The 26,576-nt window shown below is 44.0% G+C and overlaps 1 protein-coding gene across 1 annotated transcript in view; it reads right to left on the bottom strand.

Moving 5' to 3' along the window:
* Window positions 1-25,761, bottom strand: part of IL1RAP (interleukin 1 receptor accessory protein) — a 147,576-nt gene extending 121,815 nt beyond the window's left edge. Inside the window, exon 1 of the mRNA XM_075556212.1 lies at window positions 25,589-25,761. The gene's annotated coding sequence lies outside the window, so the exon portion shown is untranslated. The remainder of the gene's footprint in view (window positions 1-25,588) is intronic.
* Between the last annotated feature and the right edge of the window lie 815 nt (window positions 25,762-26,576).

Genomic DNA, 26,576 nt, shown 5'->3' with positions numbered 1-26,576 from the left:
CTAAAGGTTGCTATGAGTTGGAATCAACTCCACAGCAGTGGGTTTTGGTTGTGTGACCCATGACTTGAAGGAGCCATGATGGTGCCATGGTTCAAGCACTTGGCTGATTGGTTCCAAAACACCAGCTACTCTACACAGGAAATGAGCAGCAGTTTGCTTCTGCCAACTCCTAAGAAGAGTTACAGTCTAGAAAACCCCAAAGACAGTTTGACCCTAGCCTAGACGGTTGCCATGAGTCAGAATTGACTCGATGGCAGTGGTGTCTGGCTTTTTTTGGTTTTCCTTCCATCCAGATATAATTTTGGAACCCCTATGTGTCTCCAGGCATAGGAAACAACCAGACAACGATAGGTGTGGTCTGATCCTCTACTTGGTTGTTATTTATTCTCTGCTTTTAGGCATCTCCTTATCAAGAGGACTTCTCCAAACCAAGCTCAATGTCAGCGTCAATCCAGACTCAAAGCAACCCCTTGTGGGTTTCTGAGATTGTAACTGTTTCCAGGAGTAAAAAACCCAGTCCTTTCCTCTTGCAGCTGCTGGTGATTTTGAACTGTCAACCAAACAGATCACAGCCCAATGCATAACCACGAGGCCACCAAGGTTCCTAAGAGAATCAGAAACTACCTCAAAAGTGTTTGGAACACAATTCTGGAAAAGGGGATTTCAAGAAAGAGAAGGGGTGACTTGTATGAAGCCGATGGCTCACTGATGGGAGTCAGGAGAAAAAGGACTTGGATTCCCATCTCAGGTCTTTTTCTGATGAAATTTTTCTGTGTGCCAACTTGGAAAAAGAAGAGCAAACACTACTCTCCTCTAAAAATAACACATCATCTATATCCACAGAGAGAATCATGTCTTCTAGGCAACCGTCATGTGTACAAGGCAGATAGCTAGTTGGGCTCAAAGGCAACGATTAGGAAACTGTTCTTATCCCGTGCCTCTGTGAAGATTTATGGTGCACATGGTGAAATCTGAGCCAAAAGGAAAACAGACAGGGTTGGACCACAGTCCTGTGGAGCCTTGGCAACTTTGACATTTTTAACAGCTTTATTTTCTGTGACCAGTGGGGCTCACCTACCTACCAGTATCTATGAGTTCTTGAAATTCCCCTGAAAGTGGTCATATTTAGGGTTTGACATATGCAAAAGCAAAGCAGGAGCAAAGCACACGAAGCTGCCACATGTAATTTAAAAGAAGGGGCTCGGAGGTTGGTAAAGATCTGTCCTAAGGGGCCCTTGGTGAATGGAAAAGCATTGTGATTCTGTTGTCACCACACTGGACTTGATGACCTGCTGCTAGTCTTAGCCCCCGCTTTTCTTCTTTCAAATCAATGCTGCTCATCAGCCGCTGAGCGCTCTCCTTTCTTCCAGAATTGTCATAATTCCGACATGAAATCAACAGATTATGGTTTTTGAAGAGCAGCGCTTGCCATTAGGAGTAAACCAATTAAAGAAAAGAGGGAAAAATCCATGTAACAACCACAAGAACCCCAGAGCCGCGCGCTCCAGCATCCTGACCTCCCACTGGCGTGCGTGCGCAATAGCAAGCAGAAACTGCCCTCACAGACACTTCCTCACATGCTGCCAAGTGCAAAGGGAATCGTTTTCAGGGGGTGCTTGTCTGGTCAGCCTGGGACTTGTTGCAGGGTGTATCCTCATTCCTCCACAAGCTCTCCCCTGTGAAAACGACATTCATTAAGCACGAAAGAAAGAAAGAAAGAGAAATGCAGAGCTAGCAGCCGTGGGAGGTTTCTGAACACGGATGTGCAGTGGCACGTGCTCTGGTCACAGACACGACCAGGCTGGTAAGAGGACTGGCGGAACCGTGCCAGGCCCAGACACAATCTCTCATTCTGACACGGAGTGCTGCCAAGGGGGAAGGAGCCACATCCTTCCTCATCCTGAGTTCCCTTCTTAAATTGAGTAGTTGTTCCGACCGGGGAAGCACAGGGGGAGGGGGAAGGCAGAATCCCTAGTTGGTATTAATTATAACAAGGGGAAACCTTTATTCCCAATATAAAGTTTCTGAGTGCATTCAAGACAGAATCTCAAGGCCGGAAAGACTCTTAAATGTCACTTTAATTTAAGCGCCTTTTTTCCAATATTCAATCTCCCTGTGACATCCTTGCCAGGTGAATGTCTAGGCCCTCTGTAACTGTCTTCAGTTATGGCGAACTCACTACCAGTTGAGTTTTCATATGGCACAATCGGGGATAAAGGTCTCATGATAGTGTATGCACCCCAGTCCCTGGTAATTTCCCTGGGTGGCAAAACCAGTTTTCACTTGGCTACTACTAACCTAAAAGTTGGGATCTTGGGCCTCCCCGGTGGCACCCTGATGATCTCCTTCTGCAAAGATTACAGTGAAAAGAGCCCTGCGAAGCTCAATTCCACTCGGTAACACATGGGCTGGAGTTGACAGACATTCACTTGGTTGGTTGGTTGATTGGTTGGTTGGTTGGTTGGTTGGTTGGTTGGTTGGTTGGTTGGTTGGTTGGTTGATTGGTTCACCCAGATGAACTCACTGGAGCCATGTCAAACGAGTCCCCCCTTCTTCTTCTAAGCATACATTTGAGTATTCAATTTGGTAGTTCAAATAACTGAAAGCAGCAGCTCATGTGTCCACAGACGTCACTTCCATAAAGTGCAAAGCTCATTTCTGGAAAGGATTTATTTCCCCAGCCCCTTCCCTCACCTCTAAAGTGCGAAAAGTACACCGGGGAATCGGAGATGTCAGTCTAATAGGAAGAAGTGGTATCAATTGTTCAAGGCATCCTTCTAATGCTGTCTGGGTCTAAAAAAAAACCTGAATAAATAGATGATCGATAGATGGATAGGTAGACCAGATTCAAATGATGCATGAGGCTGTTTCGGCCCAGGCAGAGGCACCCAGGGGATTGTCAGTGTAGTAACTAAACACCTGTTAGAAGATACTCAGCTGTATATTGGATGGGGGCCAAGGGATAGCAGAGCAAGCCTTTGGACAGCGAGGCAAAGCACCAGCGTGGGACTTGGATTTTCTCAGACCTGGGCTCCCATCCCAGTTCCACTTCTCAATTGCTCTGTAAATTCCCTCACCACATTTAGGCTGAGTTTCCTATCTGACAAGCAGGGCCAGTCAAAGCCCCGATGGAATTTGCTTGACAATCTTATGAGACGATTTTATAAAGCACTTGGCATATAGAACAGCCTCAGATTTCAGCTATCATTTTAATCCCCTCTCTCTGAGAATAGAAGCCTAGCCTTTGATTCTCCCCGACTTTTTCCAATGGTGAAGAGAAGAGCCTTCAAAGGGTTGACAGAAAATGTCCATTATCTTTTCATCCGCTTGTCGGTAACCTTGTTGACGTCTCCGCATGCAACGGTGAATTTACAATCAATCCGATGGTAGTGAGATTTTTGTTGGAGTAGCAAATACAAAGAAACATGAGCCCACTTAGCTGGATGGGAGAAATGAGGCCGTTCGCCATGCAGTGCATGTCAGAAAAAAATCAGGCGAAACAGACATGACACTAGAAAGTACACTGTGGGACAGCTTGAAAGACTACTCAGTGACAGGCCTGGGGGACTCCAAACAGGGCACATCTTGCTCTAGCTCTAGCCTATTTGTTAAACCAGAGGGTTAGCCTCTGATCTAAACCGTCCAGCACTTCCTGAGAACCACCACAAGCACTACATAATGGCAGCTGGGGAAACTTGATTTGTATATGCCTTTGTGAACCATGTACCTACATCAACAACTGCCACAACCCTGAACTCCCCAAAGCACAGAACCTGGAGTAGTCAATCCAGTATGGCATGCCCTAGGGACCCCTCTGGGACTACAACACACTGCAGAGATGGAGTGAATGGAGTGCATAAGATTCTGAATTCATTTGCTGTTGGCTGTTGAAATCTCAGGTGAAAAAGTACTGGGTGTAAACGTGGGTTTTAAATAAGTCAAGACAACTGAACGAGTTAGGCTGTGTCTTGTCAAGCAGGGGGCCGGGAGCTATGGATTTTAAACATTCAGGAGTATGTGCTTAGAAGTGCTGACAGGGAAGACTTATGAGTGACCTAATTCAAAGATGTGTGGATCTCCTGGGAATGCTCAGGTACCCATTCAGGTATGCTTCTGTAAGAACGCTTTCCTCTTTACCGTGTGTGGTGCACTATGCTTTAAGTAAGGCAGTGAGGATGCTACAGGGGTGAGCAGTCAGAAGGACAAGGCCTGCGTGACTGGGAGGCAGATATCTAGGCAGAATTAGAGCAGAGGCACCCCCTGACCAGAGCATGTCCTAAAAAGATAATCATGCACTAGTGCATGACTGAAGTGGAAGGGCAAGAGACAGAAAAATATCTACTGATATATGAGCAATGAGCTGTCCTGAATCACCAAAGGCCACTTGATAGTCAGCACAACTATTGAGCTTCAGTCTCCCCCTTGATAATAATTCAGCACAGCCCCACAGAGCTGTTGCCAAAGCAAATGATACAAGGGGCATCGGAGTTGTTTATAAGTTATTACGACGTGGACAAACATAAAGGGCTATTTGTATTACAGCTCAGTAAAGCCGCTCCCCACACCAAATAAATAAATAAAAGTTACTTTATTAAATAACATAAGTAGTGATTGGATTGTATAGGATCTCTCCACTCCAAATAATCTTGGGATTGTTGCATATGCGAAGTCCTTGCTCTTCACATACTAGAGGCAGAAAGCACCAGGGAATTAAAAAGGACATCTCTAGGTGCCATAGGACATTACAGTCAACAGCATTAGCCATATTTTTTTTAAAATCACCTTGATTTACAGTGTGCACAAAACTTAATTCCATTTGTCCTAAACAACCTCTTATGATGACTCGGAATCACCTTGTAGCAAGAAGAGAGATGGGAGCTCTGGGAAGGGCACTTTCTTCCCCATATTATTACAATGAATTCCTCACTAATTGCCTCACCTACTCTATTTTTACGTCACCGACTCCCTTTGTTTGCTCCAGTCTTTCTAATATTTGATGCTACATTTGTCCAAAACGGATCTGCTAATGTTCCTCTCTCACTCAGGAATATTTGATGCCTCTCCTTGACGTGGTGGTACTGTCAGGGAAGCACTAGACTGCCAACACACAGGTTGGCAGTTCAAATCCTTCAGATCTGCAGGAGAAAGAGGAGTCTATTTCTTCCTGTAAAGATTTACAGCTTCAGAAATCCTATAAAGGGATGCTTATAAGTCAGAATCTACTAAGTAACAAATTCAGGGGAAATTCTTCAACAAAGCATTTTAAAGTACCTAAGAATGGAGTAGGAATGTGGGTGAGAGACAGGGGGAACCGATCACAATGACATACCCATAACGCCCTCACAGGTGGATGGACAACAGACAAGGGGGCAAAGGAAGACATTAGACCATGCAAGACATGAAAAAATAATAGTAATTTATAAGTATCAAGGGTTCATGAGGGAGGGAGGTGGGGAGACAGAGAGAGGTAAGAAAGGGGAATATGAGGAGCTGATACTAAGGGCTCAAGTAGAGGAAATTGCTTTCAAAATGATGATGGCAACATATGTACAAATGTGCTTGACACAATGGATGGATGGATTGTGATAAGAGTTGTACGAACAAACCCCCAATAAAATGATTTATATTTTTAAAAATTATACAACCTCTGTTTATCTTTTTCACGTTTGTGCCCAATGAGTCCTAGAGTCCTAGAGCATCTTCCTGTAGACTCAGTTCTCCCCTTTCCTGTTTGGATATGGGAACTGAATGTCATTTTCCTGTCCCTTGCTGTGAATGGGTCCCAGCAAGGGCTGGCCTTGAGGAAAATAGACATGAGGTCTGGATGGAAGAAGTGAAGTGGTACCTTCATTTTGTTCAATGACAGGAACAGGGCTCTTAGTTACGACTGCAGCTCAAGATCACAGATCCTTCCGTTCCTGACACATACCTTTTAGTGCTCCAAGTGTGAGGCCAGGAACACTTCAATGACTTAGTGCAGCCCAACGGCTGAGTGAAAAGTTGTGATTTATCCACTTTACCTCCATCTCTTTATCCTCATTGTCTATCAGAAGCAGAGCCAACAACCTTCCTTCCACTGGCTCCATCATACGCTAGTTTTCAGTATCCTCAATTAGTGCCTTTCCTCTATCCTCCTACCTTTGATTCCTGGCCCTACAAGTCTCTAGCTACGAGAGCCTGGCAATGCTGTCAAATAAGTGCTGAGCTGCTCCCCCAAAAAGCCAATGGTTCAAATTGAAGCTGTCAGTTCTTATAAAAGTGTATAGTCTCAGAAACCTTATGTAGTGTCACTATGGATCACAACCAACATGTGACGGTGGGAGTTTTATTTATTTGGGGTAACTCTCTAGCTTTTCCTACACAGAGAGGTCACATTCCTAAGAAGCTAGAGTGGTACAGTGTGGCTCAGGGCTGGGCTGCCAACCACATGTCAGTGGTCCAAATGCACTGTTTGTGTTAGTCTGGGTGCACTAGAGATACAAATCTATAGACACTCAGATGTATAAGAGAGCATTTTATATAAAGGGTAATTATACATTAAGAAAGCATACCAACCCAGTGCAGTCGAAGATCCTAAGTCCGATATTAGCCCATATGTCCAATACCAATGTATAAAAGTCCTCTTCAGATTCACAAAACATATGCAATGACGTGAATGCAGGATGATCACAGGCCAGTGGACAGAAAGTCTTTGGATCCAGTGGCGTTATAAGCATCTCCGCGCTGGCAGGGGTCTCCACGTGGATTCTCCAGCTTCCAGGATTGCATCAAGGTAGGTCCATGTGGCTTCTCCTCAGGGATGTCTTGAAGGGGGTCAGCAGAGGAAGATAGTGTCTTCTGCCTCCAAGAAGGAAAATTACCGATTTCTCAGAATCCTCAGGAGAAGGCCAGGCCCACACAGAGGCCTCATTGGTTAATCCGATTGACAGACTAGATAGACTCCGCCCCTTCTGTTTTAAACCTCAAATTGACAAATGATGATATAACTACCACACTGTTTTGTGGAAGAAGATGAGGATATCTGCTCCCATGAAGATTTACACCTTAGGGAACTCAGTGGAGTTATTCTACTCTGTCCTAGAGGGTAAATATGGGGCAGCATTGATCAGACAGCAATGGACTTAGTTTCATTTGGATTTTATAGCTCTAATCCATATCCTAAATCTCATACTCTATTTCATATCTACACCTGTGCTACCACCAAATCTCCATGCCCATCTGTGGCTGCCAGGGAGACACTCAGATGTATGTAAGGGAGAACTTTATATCAAAGAGTAATTGTATATTAAGAAAACATCCCAGCCCAGTACAGATCAAGCCCATAAGTCCAATATTAGCCCATGTGTCCAATACCAGTCTATAATTTCCTCTTCAGACTCTTGCAATACATGCAATGATACCAGAAGCAGTAAGATCACAGGCCAGTGGGTACAAAGTCCTTTGGAAGCATCTCAGCACTAGGGTGGGTCTTAATGTGGTTCCTCCAGCTTCGGGGCTCTGGTTCCACCTTAGGTCTCCATATGGTTTGTCAGCAAGAAGACAAGCAGTGTGTGTGTGTGTGTGTGTGTGTGTGTGTGTGTCCCACTTCCAAGGAGGGAGACAGGAGTTCCCAGAATCTTCAGCAGAAGGTCATGCCCACACAGAGGCCTCATGGGCTATGACATGATTGACAGGCTAGACCCCACCCCTACGCGAGTTGACAGGAGCTTATGTAACTGCCACACCATCACATCAAAGAGTTTTTCCTGAGCTACACAACATGTGTTTACCAAGTTATATTATATACTCTTACATTAATTCATATATTAAAGAAGTTGTGTTACAATCCCCTGTGAATATCACACCTTTTTAAACTTCCTACTCTTCAGGGCTATGGCTTTTAATCTCTGTGCCAGGACAGGAGTGACTTCCCTATGAAGGTGCTTAGAAAGTTATTATTATCTGAAAGAGTAGATGAACTATCCATACCCTCATTGCCTCTTTAATAACTCACAGTCAATTCTAATATATATATATATATATATATATATATAATCACTTCATTTATACAAAACTTGCTGCTATCAAGTTGATTTTGACTCATGACTGCACTATAGGAAAGATCTGCCCCTGTGGGTTTCTGAGATTATAACTTTATATAACTAGATAGCCTTGGCTTTCTCCTGACGAATAGCAGGTGGCTTTGAACCACTGACCCCATGGTTAGCAGCCCAACAGACAACCACTACCAAGGTTCCAAAACATGTGTGGAAACTCCATTATCTTCCCATTCTATTTCTCTAAAAAGTCTTGGAAGTCCTCTTGTATAGAGGCTAATCATGTAGCTCCCTTTTCTTAGAGAGGCCTCTCTTGCCCTAACTCAATGTTGCTTTTTCCCTTTACACAGGATTCTATCAAAACTAGTTCATCAGCTACAGTTAAGTAGATATAGCTAATTATATAGAGAAAAGAGAGAACATGACTACAGCTAAACCTGCTGAAATAATAAGAAATCATGGCTGATAAGAGAAATACCTGAACATTTATGAGAATCAGATTACATAGATGTAAATAAACCAGTCTGGGGTGATTCAGTATATGGGTCAATGATCTTACCTCAATAAATTCCAAAGGAATTCCACAGCCCACTCCCATAAGCCACCCTGTACCACTAAGATTAAGTAATGCTGCATATTTTAGAATAGTCTCCTTCTGAAATTGTTTTTGAACAAAAATTTTTAAAGATTGTTTCATATTGCAATTTCACCATTTAAGAAAAAAATTCCACAAAGGCTTCAATTCATCTCAAGAAAATGAGAGAAAAATATATATTCTCTCTAGCATGCATTTAACAAATATGTAGTGCGTATGAACTGTCAGAACCTGTGTGTGTGTGTGTGTGTGTGTGTGTGTGTGTGTGTAATTCATCGAACTTTGTCAGGCTCACTGGAACAGCTAAACTGTTCTTTGGAGAATGAAAGTTATACCTCTGAAATGTGCAATATAACGAAGGAGAAAAGCAGGAGGCATTACAAAGCAGATATGTCCTCACGTCTCATAAGAAGCCAGCAAATGTAACCAAAAACACAGGACTCAGTTCATGGCGACCAGCTTCTTCCAAGTCAACCCAAAGTGCCCACTGGCATGAACTGCCATTTTCCTCACACAGCCTTCGCTTCATTGTTTCTCGGCCAAACATGTCTTCGCTGCCGAGATGGCCCGAGACTCCAAAGGTGCTGAAACCCTCAACGATTTGCTTTTGAAGAAAACTGTGGCAGGACACAAATAAAAATGTGTGCTTGTGTCCTCAGAACCCTCCAGCACATTCACACAACCATGGCACTCTCGCCCCTCTTGCTCAGCCGATAAAATGTACACTTCCCAGAGAGGTGCACGACGGATCGAATGGGCTAATGAAAACAAAGCACCTAGCTCAGCTCCTGTCATACCAGCAGCGCTGGATCAATATTAGTGATTATGATTAGCAAGAGGTCCTAAACTTCCCACAAACTCAGTAAATTAGCCTCATTAAGTGTGTTCTGGGGCAAAATTTGAGTCGTGTGCTGTTTTTTGCATCTCGCCCAGAATGCTTTGGATGCATCACTACAATACAAAACCACTTCTCAGCAAGCCAAGCCCAGGCTGGGGACGGACGGATGGATGGACGGACGGCAGGCAAGTGCTGCCTGCAGGCCTGTCAGATGTTTAGAGGAGCAGACAGGGTGGCTCTCTTTGGCACTGCTGCTCCAGGACTGGCCTCCTACCTTCAGAAGTGCCTGTCACACTGCCCAGTGACTGCTCTGCTGGCAGCAAGGTGCCAGAATGAGCCTTGGAACAAAATTGACGTCTCTGATTATATGATGGGGTCTTTGGCTTTGATTTTCAAAGGGAAGGCATAAAACAAGCACGACGGAAAATAACTGCCATGTAGGTAAATATCAGCATGTTTATGGATGTCATTTTAGCTCAAAAAAACAATAAAAATGGCTCAAATGCACTGAGTTCTAATTATATTCCTAAGCACTTTATAACTGTTACTTTTTTTTCTATCCTCACAACTGCCTATGGCTAATCCAGTAGCACGGATAAGGAAAAGGCTTATAGATGTTAAGTAATTTTGCCAAATGCCAGGGGTAGGTAGATAAAAAGCGGTCATCAAGCCCACTCCAAATCATAGAGACCTAACACATAACAGAACAAAACATTGCCTGGCCCTTTATCATCATCTTCACAATTGCTGGTATGTGGGCATGTGTGAGATCACCGTTGTGGCTACGATGCTTGCCTGGTGGTCCACTTCACCACATCCGACAGGCCTCTGGAGCAAGCCTTCTAACTGCTGATGGGCAAGCTTCTCTCATGGTCCATAAAGTCATCATCGGGTAATTTTCAGAGGGCGATTGCCAGGTCTTAGTCTGCCATAGTCTGGAAGCTGCACTGAGTGTCCCACCATGGAGGACACCGCTGGTATCCGAAATTGTCAGTGACTTAACAGCCTGAGTCACAGCAACATACAGGTGGTTACCATAGGTGGCAGACAGAAATGTGGGTACTGGAAACTCAAAAGATGGTGAGTAGCATGGGTCTGCCCATAAAATTCAAATTCCTGACTGCGGCATATCAGCCTAACCTGTCTATGTTATGATCCTTGTGCTGCCTCTGTTAGAATCTTATTGCTTCAGTTTGACACCTACATCTTTAAATATTATTGGTTAAAAAAATGAAACCTGAAACAGATGACTCATGCGTCCATTGAATCAATGTATTTATTGAATTATTTCTTCACATATCATTTATTACAGGTATTGCACTATTCCATTATCTACTAATTCCATTTCCTACAAACCTTTTGGAAGCTCCCTTAAGCAAGGAGCCCTACTAGTACAATGGTTAAGCCTCAGCGGTCAAGTAAAAAGTCGGAGATTCAAACCCATCCGTGGCACTAGGAGGGAGAGATGTGACAGTCCGTTTCCGTAAAGATCAACCAAAAGAAACACTCAACCCACTGCCATCAAGTCAGGTCTAAGTCAGAGTGAACGCACATAGGTTTGCAAGACTAACCATTGATGGAAACGGACAGCGCTACCAGACATCCTCCATAAAGATCAGAACCTTGGATATTGTATGAAACATGTATACTCTGTCCTGTAAGGTGACTATGAGTCTGAATAGACTGCCTGGAAATGGGCTCCAAAAGGGTTTCCCTCGTTGAATATTCCAGGAAGTAGGAAAATATTGAGATGAGTAAAATATGCATGGTCACTTCTTATAATAAAATGATAGAATGGTGCAAATTGCCCACGTTCAACTCACTAACTCTGTGACCCTGGGGTTCCCTTTCTCTTTTGTGAAATGATGACAATAATATTATCTCTCACATAGGATTCTTCTGAGGTCTCAATGAGCCAATATTTATAGAGAAGTTGCAAGACTGCCTGGCAGATGGCACCAAGCTATTGTTATGTCATGTTTAGAAGAGATGTGTGTGAGACTATGCATGCATGTTTCAGCAGAGTTTCATGAAGGAGAAGGGCTTTCAGGTACTTGTTAAGATTTATGTGCTAAATAAGACTGGTAGGGCCAGATAGAAGAAATGGGCCTGTGGCGGGATGCTGTCTCTGTTTCACGGGATGACTCTTCAGGACAGCAGATTTAAAAAAATGAGAGCTAATATCATATAAGGAAACAGCTCAAGGTCCAATATTTTGGGGATTGATTATGTAAATCACCTACCAAAAAAAAAAAACTTCCAAAATGCCCAGCCCCACTGAATTGAGCAACTGCGCATGCATTTCCAGTCACTGCTTAATGCTTTGGAAGTATGAACCATACACAGGAGCACAAACAAAGGACTCTGGTTTGGCTGATTTAAATCCTGATTCCTTGAAAGTTCTAACTGAGAGAGAGGCTGTGAAACAGAACTGTCTTCTGGTCCATTCAAAGTACACCTCGATGAGATCAGAGAAGTTTGTCTCGTTGGACAAAAAGCAGACCAAAACAAAACAAAGCAAAAAAATCACAACCTCCATTTTCCTCCACTGTCATTTTGCAGCTGCACCTATGTCAAACCTGGTCACCATTCTGTTTCAGTCCTTTTAATGTCTTTCAGCTGAACTTTACATAGAATCCAAATTTCTGACCGTAGTCAGCAAGCTTAATCTAGTCCAGCATGTTAGGCCTTTATTGTTTACCCTCTGCTCCCTCTCACTCAGCCCCTGCAGCCAGGGCCAGGGCCTAAGGACCTGTGTGTCCTCTCAGGCTTGGCTGCAGCTCAAATGTCACCTTCTCTGAATATTCTAAGGAAAACTGTCTGTCCTCCACATTCCTCTAATGTTTTGTTTTAATCTCATTCCCAATCCCCTCACCCTGAAAACACTCACATTTGTTATGCTGGACTGTGTACTCAGAGCACCGAGGGCCACTTCGATCTGGCATCCACTCAATGGCAGTGAGTTTGCTTTTGGGTTTATTCTGGCCACCTGGAATATGGCAATGACCCAGAGAGAAGGGGCCCTGTTTTTGTGGTTCTTAACACTCTCTTTGTGGTTCATAAGTCTCATGGGGGTAGGATGAACAATAAACATAATAAATTAAACAGAAGGTAAGAAGCAGTAAAGTTGCTAAATGACGCTGAACTGGGAAAATGCAGAGCCAAGTAAGGGAAATCAGGAACATAGGGGTGGGAATCAAGATGAGGGGAGGTTTATAACAAGCAATCAAAAGAACCTTCTCTGAGAAATACAGAAGAAACACTTCAAGGAGATGAAAAAGTTACTCGTGTCATTATCTGGGATTCAGTCAGAGACTGAAAAAAGTCTTAGGGGGCCTTGTAAAGGACATTAAAGATGGGCTTATCATCTTGAGTGACAGAAACACTGTGCAGTTATTTGTGCCAATCACAGTTCTAGATCCTTCACATGCATGAAGTTGCCTAATTCTCACAATCTTGAATACACCCTAGGAGGGTATCGTTTTCAACTCCATTTTACACAGAGACGCTAAATAGATACTGGCCCAATATCACATAAATGTGGCCAGAATTTGACCCTGTGCAGACTTCCTAAGTGATCAGCTTCCATGAGATTTATAGTTATTGCAAATATTATGGAGCACAGCTCTACTCTGACAAACAGGCCTGCCAGTATACTCCTATAAAATTGTTGTTCTTCAAAAATCATATCATTGTGTGCTCACCTCCTTGATACGATTGCTGAAGACACTTGGGTGCATAAGCAAATGTGGTGAAGAAAGCTGATGGTGTCCGGATATCAAAAGATATAGCGTCTGGGGTCTGAAAGGTTTGCAGGTAAACAAGTGGCCATCTAACTGAGAAGCAACAAAGCCCACATGGAAGAACCACACCAGCCTGTGCGATCAGGAGGTGTCAAAGGGATCAGGTATCAAGCATCAAAGAACAAAAATTCATATCATTGTGAATGAGGGTGAGTGCAGAATGGTGACCCAAAGCCCATCTGTAGGCAACTGGACATCCCCTTACAGAAGGGTTGCAGGGAGCAGATGAGCCAGTCAGGGTGCAGTGTAGCAATGATGAAACATACAACTTTCCTCTAGTTCCTTAATGCTTCCCCACCCACCCATCCACCCCACTATCATGATCCCAGTTCTACCTTACAAATATGGCTAGATGAGAGGATGTACTCTGGTACAGATAGGAACTGGAAACACATGGAATCCAGGACTGATGATCCCTTCAGGACCAGTGGTGGGAGTGGAGATACTGGGAGGGTGGAGGGAGGTTGGGAGGGAAAGGGGGAACCGATTACTGGGATCTATATATAACCTCCTCCCTGGGGGACAGACAACAGAAAAATAAGTGAAGGGAGACATAGGACAATGTACGATATGACAAAATAATATTTATAAATTTTCAAGCATGGATGAGAGAGGGCGGAGTGGGGAGGGAGGGTCAAATGATGAGGAGCTGATGCCAGGGGCTTAAGTGGAGAGCAAATGTTTTGAGGGAATGTACAAATGTGCTTTACACAATTGATGTATGTATGGATTGTGATAAGAGATGTATGAGCCCCCAAAATGATTTAAAAAAAAAAGATTGTTGTTCTTTGCTGATGTTGAGTTAGTTCCAAATGAGGGTGACCACGTGTCTGTCAGGTGTTCCTTTCACTTCTTTGTTTTTCACTCCAAATTTCTTTATGGAAAAGCAGGTGGTCTACCTGGGTCCTGTGAAAGTCCAATCTATTACTTAAAGTAAACATTTCTAAATCGTATTGAGATCCTCCTTTAATGCTGCTCGATTCTATGCTCCCTGTTCATTCAATGAAGCACTTTTATCCCTAAGACCTTTTCGATCTCCTACTTTAGCACTACAGAGAATGGTGGTTCCAGATAGAATTGTCACCCTTATGCAGGAAATGCAGTTCAATTCTCAGTTAGTACCCTCATGCACCAGGACTAACTGTCTGGAGCCTTGTTTATTTCTACCACGCTTCCAGACTAGTACGACCTAGGAAGAAAGGTCTGGAAATTAGCCCATCACGTGTCTAGTGATCTTAATGGTCCCATCATCATGGGATGGAAAGATACTGGGCGACATTAAGTTTCATTGCACATAAGGTTATCAGGATTTGATATGAGCTAACAATAACAACTCTTATCACTGTAAGTAACCCATGGGCAATGCTTATCCACTCTTCTCTTGCATGTTATCTATAACCCACACTTTCATGACTCCATCAGAAGACAGAGCAGATTGCACTGCTTCCATTGTGATGCTTAACCTTTCAGTATCTTACGTTGCCCTCCAGGTTTTTCTCCAAATGCATCTCGGATTCCCAGGCCTACCCTTAAATAATGATGGACTACATTTCTGACTACAGGAACAAAATACTATGTCATTTGAAATGTTATATAACTTGGCCTCAAATAACTCTTCAAATAGTTCCTAATTCACTCTCCCCTTTTCCTAATGTCTCCAATTGATACCTACGATTTCATGAATATACATTTTAAGTTGTTCGGGGGTCCTTTTGCTCGGAACCCCAATCAACACCCCTAGAAACAGTAGTCAAAAAATTAAACATCATAGTGAGATTGTATTTGAATTGTATCTTCCTCTCACTCCTGTTGACCCCTTTATTTATAATGTCCATCTTCATTTACCTATTTAAGTAAAGCCTCCCCAATGCAAAGGGCTCTAAATTAAATAAAATCTTAAATTAGGCTGTTCTGGATAAGCCTAGGTAGAAATATTCCTACTCTGAATGTCCTCCATAAGTACAGTTAGTAGTTATTAAATAGCATTCACCACTGTCTGCCTTCTCTATGTTATTTATTCTGTCGTTGAAGCCTCTGAACAATGCAACCAGCAACATACTATGCATGCACAGGGAAGTACCCACCAGAGCCTCAGACAAAGCGCTGACCCTCGGAAGCCCCAGTCTTCTACTTGTCCCTGCCTTTTTCTGAATTTTTGCTAGAGATACTAGGATTAGCATTGTTTCTGACCCTTTGCCTATTTCTTTGGTTCTCTGAGCTCCACACTGGTAGCTGTAGAAATTGAGATGGATCACTTGGTCCACAGATGGTTGGGGGAGGCAAAGCTTTTCTCAATGGGGGGTTTATCTAATTCCCTGTATGTCTCTTTTTCTCCCCACCAAGTGGCCAAAGGATAAAAACCATAACTTAATCAGTGTTTATCTTATGCAGGGTCCAGTACTTAATACATACCCAATAAATGCGGCCAAACTGGGACACATTCCCTTACCACCTGAAGCATCTATTCAATATACTCCCACCTCCATCTGAGTGTCATCAACTGAGTCAAGCTTCAGGATAAACAACATTGCTGAATGACCCGGGAGGAATGTTTACTTCCGTGTCTTCAATGTTGTGATTGGTGACATTCTAATTGACTGTGACTCCTGGTGATCCCAAGTGTGGACAGCAGTATTGCTCCATAGAGTTACCAAGGTTTATTGTCCAAGGTGCCTCTAGAAACCAAACAAACTCACTGCCAACTGCATTGAGTCTATTTTAACTCACAGTGACCCAACAGGACAGTGAAGAACTCTTTACAGGAGTAGAAACCCTGACTTTCTCCTGTGGAGAGGCTGGTGGTTTTTAACTGCAAATCCTGTCGTTAACAGCACAATGCATAACCAGGACACCCTCTGGATGGGTTCAACATTCCAATATTCCAGTTCACAGTCACGCACTCACCCATTTGCACTACCCTACAATTTTACGGGTGATGAAACGGCATTTGGAAAGGCTAAGCAACTAGTAGAACTAGCTTTCAAACCCAGCCCTAACTCGAAAGTTAGCCAACTCTTCACTACCTCTCTATCTACTTAGTCTCCATGCCTCTATCATTGTCTCTCTCTGTAATTGGAACATTAAAGTCTTATCTTTCAGAAAGGTACTTTTTAACATGAATTACGACTATTGAATCACTACAGTTTCTATAAGTAGGAAGAATTTTTATTTAAAAGTCATTCTTCTTCCACGGACATTAAATTAACTCAAAGGAGGAAAGAAGAAAATGTGTATTCATAATGTTTAAATCCACATGAAAACCAAACAATATATCCATACGTTTCTATGTAAAAGATGATGGTGATTAATGGTAATAGAGGTTCTGCTTTTTTAAAAGACTCTACATCAAAGATTCTCAACCTGTGAGTAGTGACCCCTTTGGGGGTCAAACTACCCTTTCACAGGGGTCACCTGATTCACAACAGTAGCAAAATGACAGTGATGAAGTAGCAACAAAAATAATTTTATGGTTGGGGGAGAGGGGATCGTCACCACAACACGCGGAACTGTATTAGAGGGTTGTGGCATTAGGAAGGTTGAGAACCACTGTTCTACATTCATCTCCCAAAGAATAAAGGTGATTAATCAAGCTGTATAGCTTTTCTCTTTATCCCAAACCTGGGTCCTGGGGAGAAAAGTTGTTTGCAGGCCATGGAAACAGTAGACTCACATCACCGTGGAGATAAGAGGTGTCTAACTGGATCTGGCTACTAGTGTAGTGCTCAGTTATGACCCTCACATAAGACAGCAGGTTCTAGGGCACCTGGGACTCTAGGTAGTCCACATACCATGATGTGTGAATGCCTCTGTGCTCATGAGTTTCTACAGTTTGCCCTACATCATTACTCTACAAAACCATAGATCCAGTGAACCCTCTCTTAGAGACTATCTCTTGGAAAATCCTCACTTTACAAATGAGAACAAGGCTTCCTAGAAAGGGAAAAGGAATTAAGGAGTGGCTGTGCTGATGTATTGGATGCACTGAAACACATGGCCTTGTAGTTAGAAAACTAGGGTAGAATATCCAACTCCATGACTGCATCATGTCTGTGGTCACAGCTGATATTTAGCTTCTCTCCACTGCCGTGTAGACCCACGAATGTAGGATGATTACTAACGAAGACCAGAGAAGAGTTGAAGTCTTTGGATTATGATGCTGGCAAGGAATATTGAGTATGCCATGGACCCTAGACAAAGGAACATATTTTTCTTGAATGAAATACAGTCAGAATGCTCCTTAACAGGGAGGCTGATGAGATTTCATCACAAAAACTCTGGGCATGTGATCAGGAGGGACCCATCTCTAGAGGTCATTAACTTTGGGCAAACAGAGACCCTAAAAGAGATGTTAATACGTGGCTAGAGCAGTGGGCTCAGCCATGTGGTGAGGTCAGTGCAGGACTGGGCAGGATTTTGCATAAGATCTAGTCCCCGAGAATCTGAACTAACCTGAAGTTCCCTTTCAACAATAGCTTCTCTGGGAATCAGAATTAGAAAGTATGTTGCTAATACCTGTCCTGTGATTATTTAAAATGTAAAACCCCACCTAATTCATGAGAAAACGAATGTGTCATAAGTAGGTACATATCTATATAATGAAATAAACATTGCACGGGTTTAAGGGCTAATGTTCTATATAATTATTCATAACAAAGGCTAAATCTTTGCTATACCAGTCTCTTAACAAATGTTATAGCATATAATTGGCCCTTCCCAACTCATTGGTTTGAGGAAATGGGCTTTATTATTCCCATTAAACAGATGCTGAAAATGAGGGGAAAATAGATCAAATAGCGTGTCAAACCTTGACAGGTCCAGCTGATGCACAAAATCATGGTCTTTCCATGACAGCATGCATCTCTAATTCTAGAGCACCCTAGTATCTAACCATAACTAGCTTAAAGAGCTACATTATCAAAGACAGAACATTTTTAGATACAAAGTTTATAAAATAACCGCTTCTCTTTCTTGTTGTCCTTAGCATTGTCTGGGAATGGAGGGAGCCAATGTAATCATAAGGACTTATGTGCCAGACAGGCAGAAACCACAGGCTTTCCTAGATAGACACTGGGAATAAAAGGGCACCTGTATTTATACCCAATCAATGTCAATTGTATTAAATATTGGCTGGGATGACGTGTGTTCTTTTCTGCTTTTAGACATCTTCTGATGGGAGCTCCTTGCACCAGTCTGCTTGCCCTGGAAACATCTCACTTTATTTCAAGTTCTTTATTTATGACATTTTATACTGGCCTTGCTGTCAATATATGCAAGGCCACACTTCATTGTCATCCTTCATGATGTTTACTGCAAAGCTCACTTGGTTATTTGGGTAGAAATGTGCTTTCCCCTCTTTGAGCCAGTGAGATCCAATCTCCCACAGTCTGGGAGTCTATCATTCTTTCTCATTTTGTGGCCACAAAATCAAAAGACATTAAACTTACCTTATTAGTCTGTACAGGCAACCTTTGATTTAAATAACGTTCTGCAAAAATTATGAGAAAACCAGAAATCTGATTCTGGGTCTACCTGTCATAGTATGAATCAATCTTGAAATTAATAGAATGTGTAGTGTACAGAGTGCTGTGTTATGTGCGGTGCAGACACACCCTCATCTCAATTGCTAGAACTTGGGAAAAGAGCACAGACACATTACTTAGCCACAGTTTGAAAAAAAATCATACTAGTGATAACTGTTGTATACACATCGAAAAGAGGCAATCCTTCTTTCAGAAGAGGGTCCCATGGACTAGAAAGGAATGATCAATGTTTTAGGCAACATGGTTAGTGTGATGGCTTAAACGGCGTGCTCCCAAAATGTGTGTTTTGCCCCTAACCCCTAAACCTATGGAAAAGGCATCCTATTGGTGTAGTGAGGTATGCACTGAGCTGCTAACTGCAACGTCAATGGTTCACACCCATCAGTTGCTCCACAGCAGAAAGATGAGGCTATCTACTCCCATGAAGATTTGAAGTCTCAGAAACCAAAAAGGGCAGGTCTATCTTATCCTATAGGGTTGCTATGAGTTGACATCAGCTCACTGCCAATGAGGTTTTGAGATACCTGTGGGAGGAACTCTGGTGGCACAGTGGTTAAGCACTGAACTACTAAATGAGAGACAGGCAGTTCAAGTCCACCAGCCCCTTGGCAGGAGAAAATTGTGACCCTCGTCAATGAAGATTACAGCCTGGAACGCAATCAGTTTTACTCTGTCTTACGGGGTCAGAGTTGATTCACTGGCCTCTGTTCGATGTATTCCTATTTGGCAGGAGGGTTTTCTATGTTCTATTCATGAGAGGTCACACCAATGTGGTTTATATTCTAAAATAGCACATTAGGCACAGAAGAAAAAAACACATGATTCTATGTGGAGATTACCAAGGAAAAAGAGCTGATTTCAACACCCCCCGCCCCCAATGATTTCCCCTAGATGCAAGAAGGAAAGCCTCCTAGGAATGGTATCTGAATTGGGACTTCTAGTCTTCATCAGGAAATAAATCTCTGTGTTAAAAACACCTACACATCACATTTCTACTACAGCAGCATTAAGAAATTAAGATCATTGAAATGGAAAGTGAACTAAAGAAGATAGTAGTGGTACAACATGGGGGATAAGAAGGCAGGGAGTAGGCCTTTCAGAATCTAGTTATGCAAAGTCTTCCGATGGTACGATGTGGTCTCCAGGAAATGTGGGGTGGTGGGCTCAAAGGCAGGGCTCTAGACATCCAACAAGTCTAATATTGACAACTGGGATAAACATGGGCAAGGCTATATGTCTCTGAGCCTCAGTCCTCAGACAGACACTAAAACATACCTGAGAGTTATTTTTACGCTTAAATGAAATGACCGAAGTAGGTGCACAAATGAATGCTGATTTCTTTTGCTCGCCTCTGTTTGACCAGAAAATACATGTGTCTCCTGGGCATCAAACAACAAGAGAATTCTCTCCTCAATACCATTTCCCCCTTGTAATTTGACGGTCGAAAAGAGATGTGATCTGATCGTATGGTTTCAGAGTTGAAAGGAATTTTCAAGAAAAACACACCACATATGGAATCTGAGACACCTGAGAGTTTATGCAGACCAACTGGCCCATAGGTTAGACTCACACTGCCAAAGTGGGGATAGGGCAGGCCACTCGTCCTAGATCAAGGCTTCCGTCCCAGTCCAGTAGACCATAACGTAAGGCCTTCCCTAGATGTACAGGAAAATGCATCTACGAGTCTCAGCAAAGGCACTTAATTTGTAATTCTGGTCATTCTGTTTACCCTCTCAAGAGCCTGTTTCCTACAAAAAATACACAGGGATATTGTAAAGACTGAATTCATGCACATATTGACCACACTCAGCCTAAATCATAACAGGGTTCAGTAATTTGGATTATCATAATTCTACTAATAAATTGAAGGAAGAGAAGAAACAATTAATGAGTGTTAAATACTTCCTGGACTGCTTACTGCAAGGTCAGCAGGTTGAAACCATGGAAGAAAGGTTTTCTACTCCCTTAAAGAATTATGGTCTCAGAAATGCCCAGGACCAGTCCGACCCTGTCTTACAGGACCGGTCACTGGGTTGGAATTGCCGCCATGGCAAGGCTTTTTGTGTTTGTTGTGTTATGAATACGATGCCGAGACAGGGACTTTAACCTCCAAACAGGCATCAAATCCCCATTTCCTAGCTAAAGAGATTGAGCCTCCTCCTGGTGGATGAACTCACCTCAGGTAATTGTCATCCTCACAAGCGCACACTGTCACAGCTGCCAGCAGCCGTCAGCATACAGTAAGGCTAGGAAGAGGACACTGGACCGCCGTGGCTGTGTGCCACTCAACTGCCAGTGGGAGCACTCTCACTTTCAGGGGAAGAGAAAACGAGGGAAAATGGGCAAATGACGCCCCCACCCAGCTCCCCTCGAAATATCAATATTGGATACCAAATGTTCTGCAGCCTTCCCGTTTTACTTTCCCCCCACCCCTACAGAACTATTTCCAAAATGGGCCAAGAGCACTGTAGGCGGCTTTTTTGAACAGTGCACCAGCCTGGTGAGAGTGACTCACCAGCTCCTCCATCTGTGTCACCAGCCAAAGCCTGACAAAGTTGAGCAACAAATGAAACTGTGTTTTCTGGAGTTAACCTTTATTTTCATTCTCGATCGTCCCATTCTGGTCTCCTAACTCTGCCAGGTACAGGATGCTCAGTGCCTACCGTTCTGACGGAAGCAAACAAGCCACACACACCGCAACAGCCAAAAGGCAAGAGCAAACTGTTTCTCCCAGAACTGAGTTTGCAAGCTCCGCTGCTCGCATCCAAGCAGAGCAACCTGGCGGCCTGTGCAGGGTCCCCTGCTTGCTCAGAAACAATGGCGCTCCTCTGTCTGCCTAAATCTTGAGCCATCCAATCCCAGAGGATGGAAGCCCCAGCAGCTGGCCAGGAGGCGCTCAGCACAAACGCAATGGCTGCTTTTGCACACTGCTTTCTCGTGCAGGAGGCTTCCCACCGTCTGTGAAAAAATGCCATCTTATTTCAATACCATTTTTGAAAGAAACATTTTTTTTTCCCCACAAACTGTTTGAAGCTCCGTAATCCTTCACCTTTGACTCATGGCTTGATGAAAGAGGTAAGCAATGGCATCCTCGCTCATAGCGCTGATTCTTTTGCCACTTTGCCTAATACCGCAGAGGTAGTACAGGAAAGAAGCCACTGAGAACAGGAAGGAAAAGCGGACACAATTCTGCACCGGGTGTCTTCATAGTACCCTTCCCCGGAGGAACTGAAGATGTGTCACATCAAGCCCCAGTACGTGAGAGCTGCAAGGTTGCTTTGGGGACCATTCCTCTTAAACTCTCTCTCCTGGGAGTTGGCCGATCAAGCATGGTAGCTTGATGTTTAAGTACCATTCCATTAGTATGGTAATATCCTCTTTGGGGGCTGGAAAGATCACCAGCCCAATTAAGCCAATGTAGCAACTGAGGTAAATTGTCAAAGATTTCAGAGTGTGATAGGAAAAATCTTGAGCCAGAAGTCAAATGGTTCGATTTGTGGTATGAGTTTCCTTTGAATAAACTCCAACTCATGATACCCTGATATATAATAGAACTAGCTCTATCGCTGGATTGATTCTAACCAATTTCAGGACCCTTGGAAATCTCTCATTTCTCTGAGATTCAATGAGTGGATTGCTCAACAAATTGAGAATAGCTAAGAAGAGGTATCATATAATCACTATATAAGGAGTCCTGGTAACACAGCGGATTGCTAATTGAGCTGTTAGCCACAAAGCCGCCAGTTCTAAGCCACTAGCTGCTGTGTGGGAGGAAGATGAGGCTTTCTGTTCCTGTAGAGATGTGCAGTCTCAGAAACCCACAGGAGCAGTTCTGCGCTATACCGCAGATGCTCAAGGAGTTGAAATCAAATCAGTTCCATTGCAGTGAGTGTGTGAATCACTATATGTCACTTACACAATTGCATTTCGCGTTCATCGGTTGCTGCTGATTCCATTCCAGTTTATGGTGACCTCGTGGGTGTCAGCGTACAACTAGGCTCCATAATGTATTCAGTGGCTGATTTGTCTAAAGTAGATCACTTGGCCTTTCTTCTGAGGCACCTCGGGGTGTACTCAACCCCAACTTTCAGTTAGCAATTGAGCATATTAACCATTTTTACCACCCAGGGATAAAATTGTGGGGATGAAGATTGCATCTATTCCTGCTGTTGCTATTGTTTGTTTTAGAATTGGAATAAACAGAGGCTGTAAATGGTTAGGTAACTTTCCCAGTATCTCTCAGCTACATACGCATCAGGACTAGCATTGGAAATCATGTAGGTTTGACCACAAAGCCTGGACTCCTCTCGCGGATTGTATGCCAGTCATGTACTTCTTCCAGGGCTACTGCACGTAGCACAAAGATAATCTATGTGAAACACGCTGTGGAAATTTTAAAGGTCTATATGTATGTATTGTTTTGGTAATAAATAATAACCTAAATAAGTAGGGAAGGATATAGTTGGGTGTCCCTCCATCAAAGAATCAGTGTCAAATAGAAATAATATTCAGTCTCACTTCCATCCCCTTGTCCTGACCTTATTTTGAACATTTTCCATCTCCCTACAAGTCCCCAGTCTGTCGGGAACGTTTTCAGATGTATCCTGGCCAGCTCCTCACAATGCAAACACACGAAACAAGCAGACTGAAGCAAGTGATCCCATCCTCAGAAATGCTTGGTGTGGGAAGTACCAAAGCAGGTACCACCAAGCTCTTCCTTTCTCCGAAGACAGATGCACCACACCCCCTCTGGCGCATGCAGCATTACCATGCTGAGGCTAAGAACTGTGAAAGAGGCAACCAATGGGAACAGTGGATATGCTCTGAAACACAGTTTCAACCATGGCTGTATTTCATAGTAAATAAATGTATGAAGTCTATCAGAGTATAATCAAATGTCATGAGCAGGTTGTGTGAGGGAAGTAATTTAACCTCAAAATACCAATAACAAAGTAAGACTAGTATGGGTATGTGTGCATGAGTGTGTGTGTGTGTTTCACATGAGGCAAAACTGCATCCTGTAGAAATTGAATTTAAAAGCATCACTACCCAATCCAAAAAATACATGAGGATTTTCTTGCTGTATGCCTATACTAAAATACATGAAATTGTTTAACCTAAGAGAGCAGAAATTGAAGTTGGAACCTCTAAGTTCTTTCGTCTTTCAATCTCTTGTTAAATAAAAGACGCTTTTGTGGGGGAAAAAAAAGGATGCTCTCTGATCCGGGGAGCTCACAGAGAAGAGGTCTAGCCTAAAAAAAGTACTAGAAAATTTGCATTACTGGGAAACAATATTTCTGTGTTCTATCCATGAAAACAGGCACATGTGATCAACAATCTGAAAGCACTGCATGTCACAGAAACATTTTAACTTCAAAGAAGAAATCGATCGCTTTCCAACAGGTTCCATTAATTAGACTTCTTGCATTTTAACAAGACCTCCAGGTGATTTTTATAGATTGGCACGTGATTATTATGTACATATGTAGACTTGGTTCACTATACCAAGAATGAAAATGCAAATTACATGCAAGGGGCAGAACCAGAATGAACTGGTTGGAGTCCCTAAAGAAAGCATCCCCATATTTCCAGACTTTCAAAAAAGACATTGTAAGGTACACAATTGCATTTTGGAAATCCTGGCTCCCCATGGTTACTATATAACAATATATACAATAGCTGCCATCAGTTTACAGCTCATCAGGTGCCAGGCATGTTACTTGACTTATCCCATAGAAAGCTCCCAGCTACGTAAAGTATCATAGTGACCATAATAATCCCATACAAATCCTGAGGACCAGAAAGGCTGGTAAATTTCCCCAACTCCACACATCTAAAAAGTGGCAAAGCAAAACAGGTAAGTACTACATCTCAGCTTGTAGCTAACCCAGGGATCTGTAGGGCAAAAGAGGAAGAGCCAAACATTGCAACATGTCCTACTTCATGATTCCACCACTAGGGAGGGGGGGTGGGAAGGCAGGCCGGGAAGTGTCTTTTAAATGAAACAACAGAAGTTAGTTTTTATGTTTGACTTAGCTTCCTTGATCATTCCCAGTACTCGAAAATGGGAAGGTGCTATTCTGTAAATCAGCTCTTTCTCAAAAAGGGACATTCTGTCCTCCACAGAGCCACTAGCTCTGCTTACTCGCTCTGGTGCTGGGGAGCGAGAAAAGGGGATGATAAGAGGCCACCAAAGCCCAGGGGGGTTTCTCCTCTACTGGGGCTCCATCAAGCACAGGACAGACACTAGGCAGGGGCAACTTTAGGGAAAGGAGGTCAGGCGAGGTAGCAGCAAGGCTCCAGGCAACCCTTAATCTGGCTCTCACAGCTCTGATTTGGGAGCGGCATGCTGGTGCCAAGTGAGCAGGGTGAGCACTCCACCCGTGGGCACCCCACCCGTGGGCGCCCTACCCTCTTGTATCCCGCACTACACAGGGAAGCTTTCGGTATAAAGCAAGTTGGGAGGAGATCAGGGGAGAACCCCAAAGGAGTGAGCTGGGAAAGGTGGGAGGACGCGGGTGGGAGGGCAAAGCCACCGCTCAACTGCATTACTTAGACCCTCAGGAGGCTTGGATAGGACACTGGGCAGCTGGGTTCGAGTCCTCCACCTCAGCACGAACTAAACGTGTGATCGATCGCAGTCGCTGCATTGCTCTGTGCCTCAGTTTCCCCTCTTGTAAAACGGAAGGGTTGGATTGATCTCTAAGAAGCCTTCTGCTCTGAAATTCTGCGGCTTGGGCGATTCTTCCGAACCCGCATGGCAGCGCCAGACTCACCTTTCCTGGGAAGCAAAGCGCGCGCAGCGAAGGCAGTGAGCCAGAGGGGTCACCAGGCACCGCTCCCTTCGGCACGCCGAGCCAAAACCCAGCCCGGGAGACCCGAATCCGGCGAATCTTGCCCCCGAAGCATTTTACTTTCCGCCGCACTTTCTTTTTCCCCGTTTCGGGGCTCCGCCCCTCGCGCGACGCGATTGGCCAGTGCCCGGAGGCCCAGGCTCCGCCCACCGCCTGGGCTCGCCAGCCGCCCCCGCGCGGTTTCCCGGCGTCGCGGTCACAGCGAGGCTCCCCGGCCCCCGCCCTGTGGGGAGGAGCCGCGCGGGGCTGGACTGCGGGTCGGCGCGAGGCTGGCGGGGCGCCTGGGCGCTCTGCCTCCGCCTGGCCGGCCGGAGCGTGCCAGGAGAGAAGCGAGTTCGCGCTGTAGCATTGCACCCCCGCACACACCCCCAACCCATCGGAAAACCATGGTCTCAGTTGAGATCCATACTGCGTGTGTTTAGGGTATTAGTTACCATGCTGCAGGGCCGTGAATCAATCCAGGCTACAAGATGTGCCCTCCACTCTGCTTGGCACCGGGAGCAAGGAGAGGAAACGTGCGGGTCCGCGGATCCCACAGTCCAGACCTAATAGCGCTGTCCTTTCTGGGAACAAACTACACCCCAGGACAGCCGGACTGAATCAGTATTACTACTCCATGTGCCCAGTACACAGTAATCTCTCAGTACTTTCTGTGCCATATGAGTGAATAAACGAAATAACTAGTAGGACATGCCCACTGCCTTCCAGTCGATTCCACTCACAGCGGCCACCTTGGAGAGAATAAACTGCTTGGTCAAAGACTGGATCTTTATGGAGCACACTGTGGATCTTTCTCCCAGCAGAGGGCCTGGGGGCCTTTAACCAAGGCCCTGGAGTTTTGCAGTCCAACGCTAATCCTAAAATAATTATTTACTTTATTCAACCTCGTTTTTCTAGGTTCCCGGAAGAG

This window comes from Tenrec ecaudatus, chromosome 8 (genome assembly GCF_050624435.1).
Source record: "Tenrec ecaudatus isolate mTenEca1 chromosome 8, mTenEca1.hap1, whole genome shotgun sequence".
Lineage (NCBI taxonomy): Eukaryota > Metazoa > Chordata > Mammalia > Afrosoricida > Tenrecidae > Tenrec > Tenrec ecaudatus.
The sequence above is the reverse complement of the archived record's forward strand: the minus strand, read 5'-3'. Positions and strand labels throughout refer to the sequence as shown.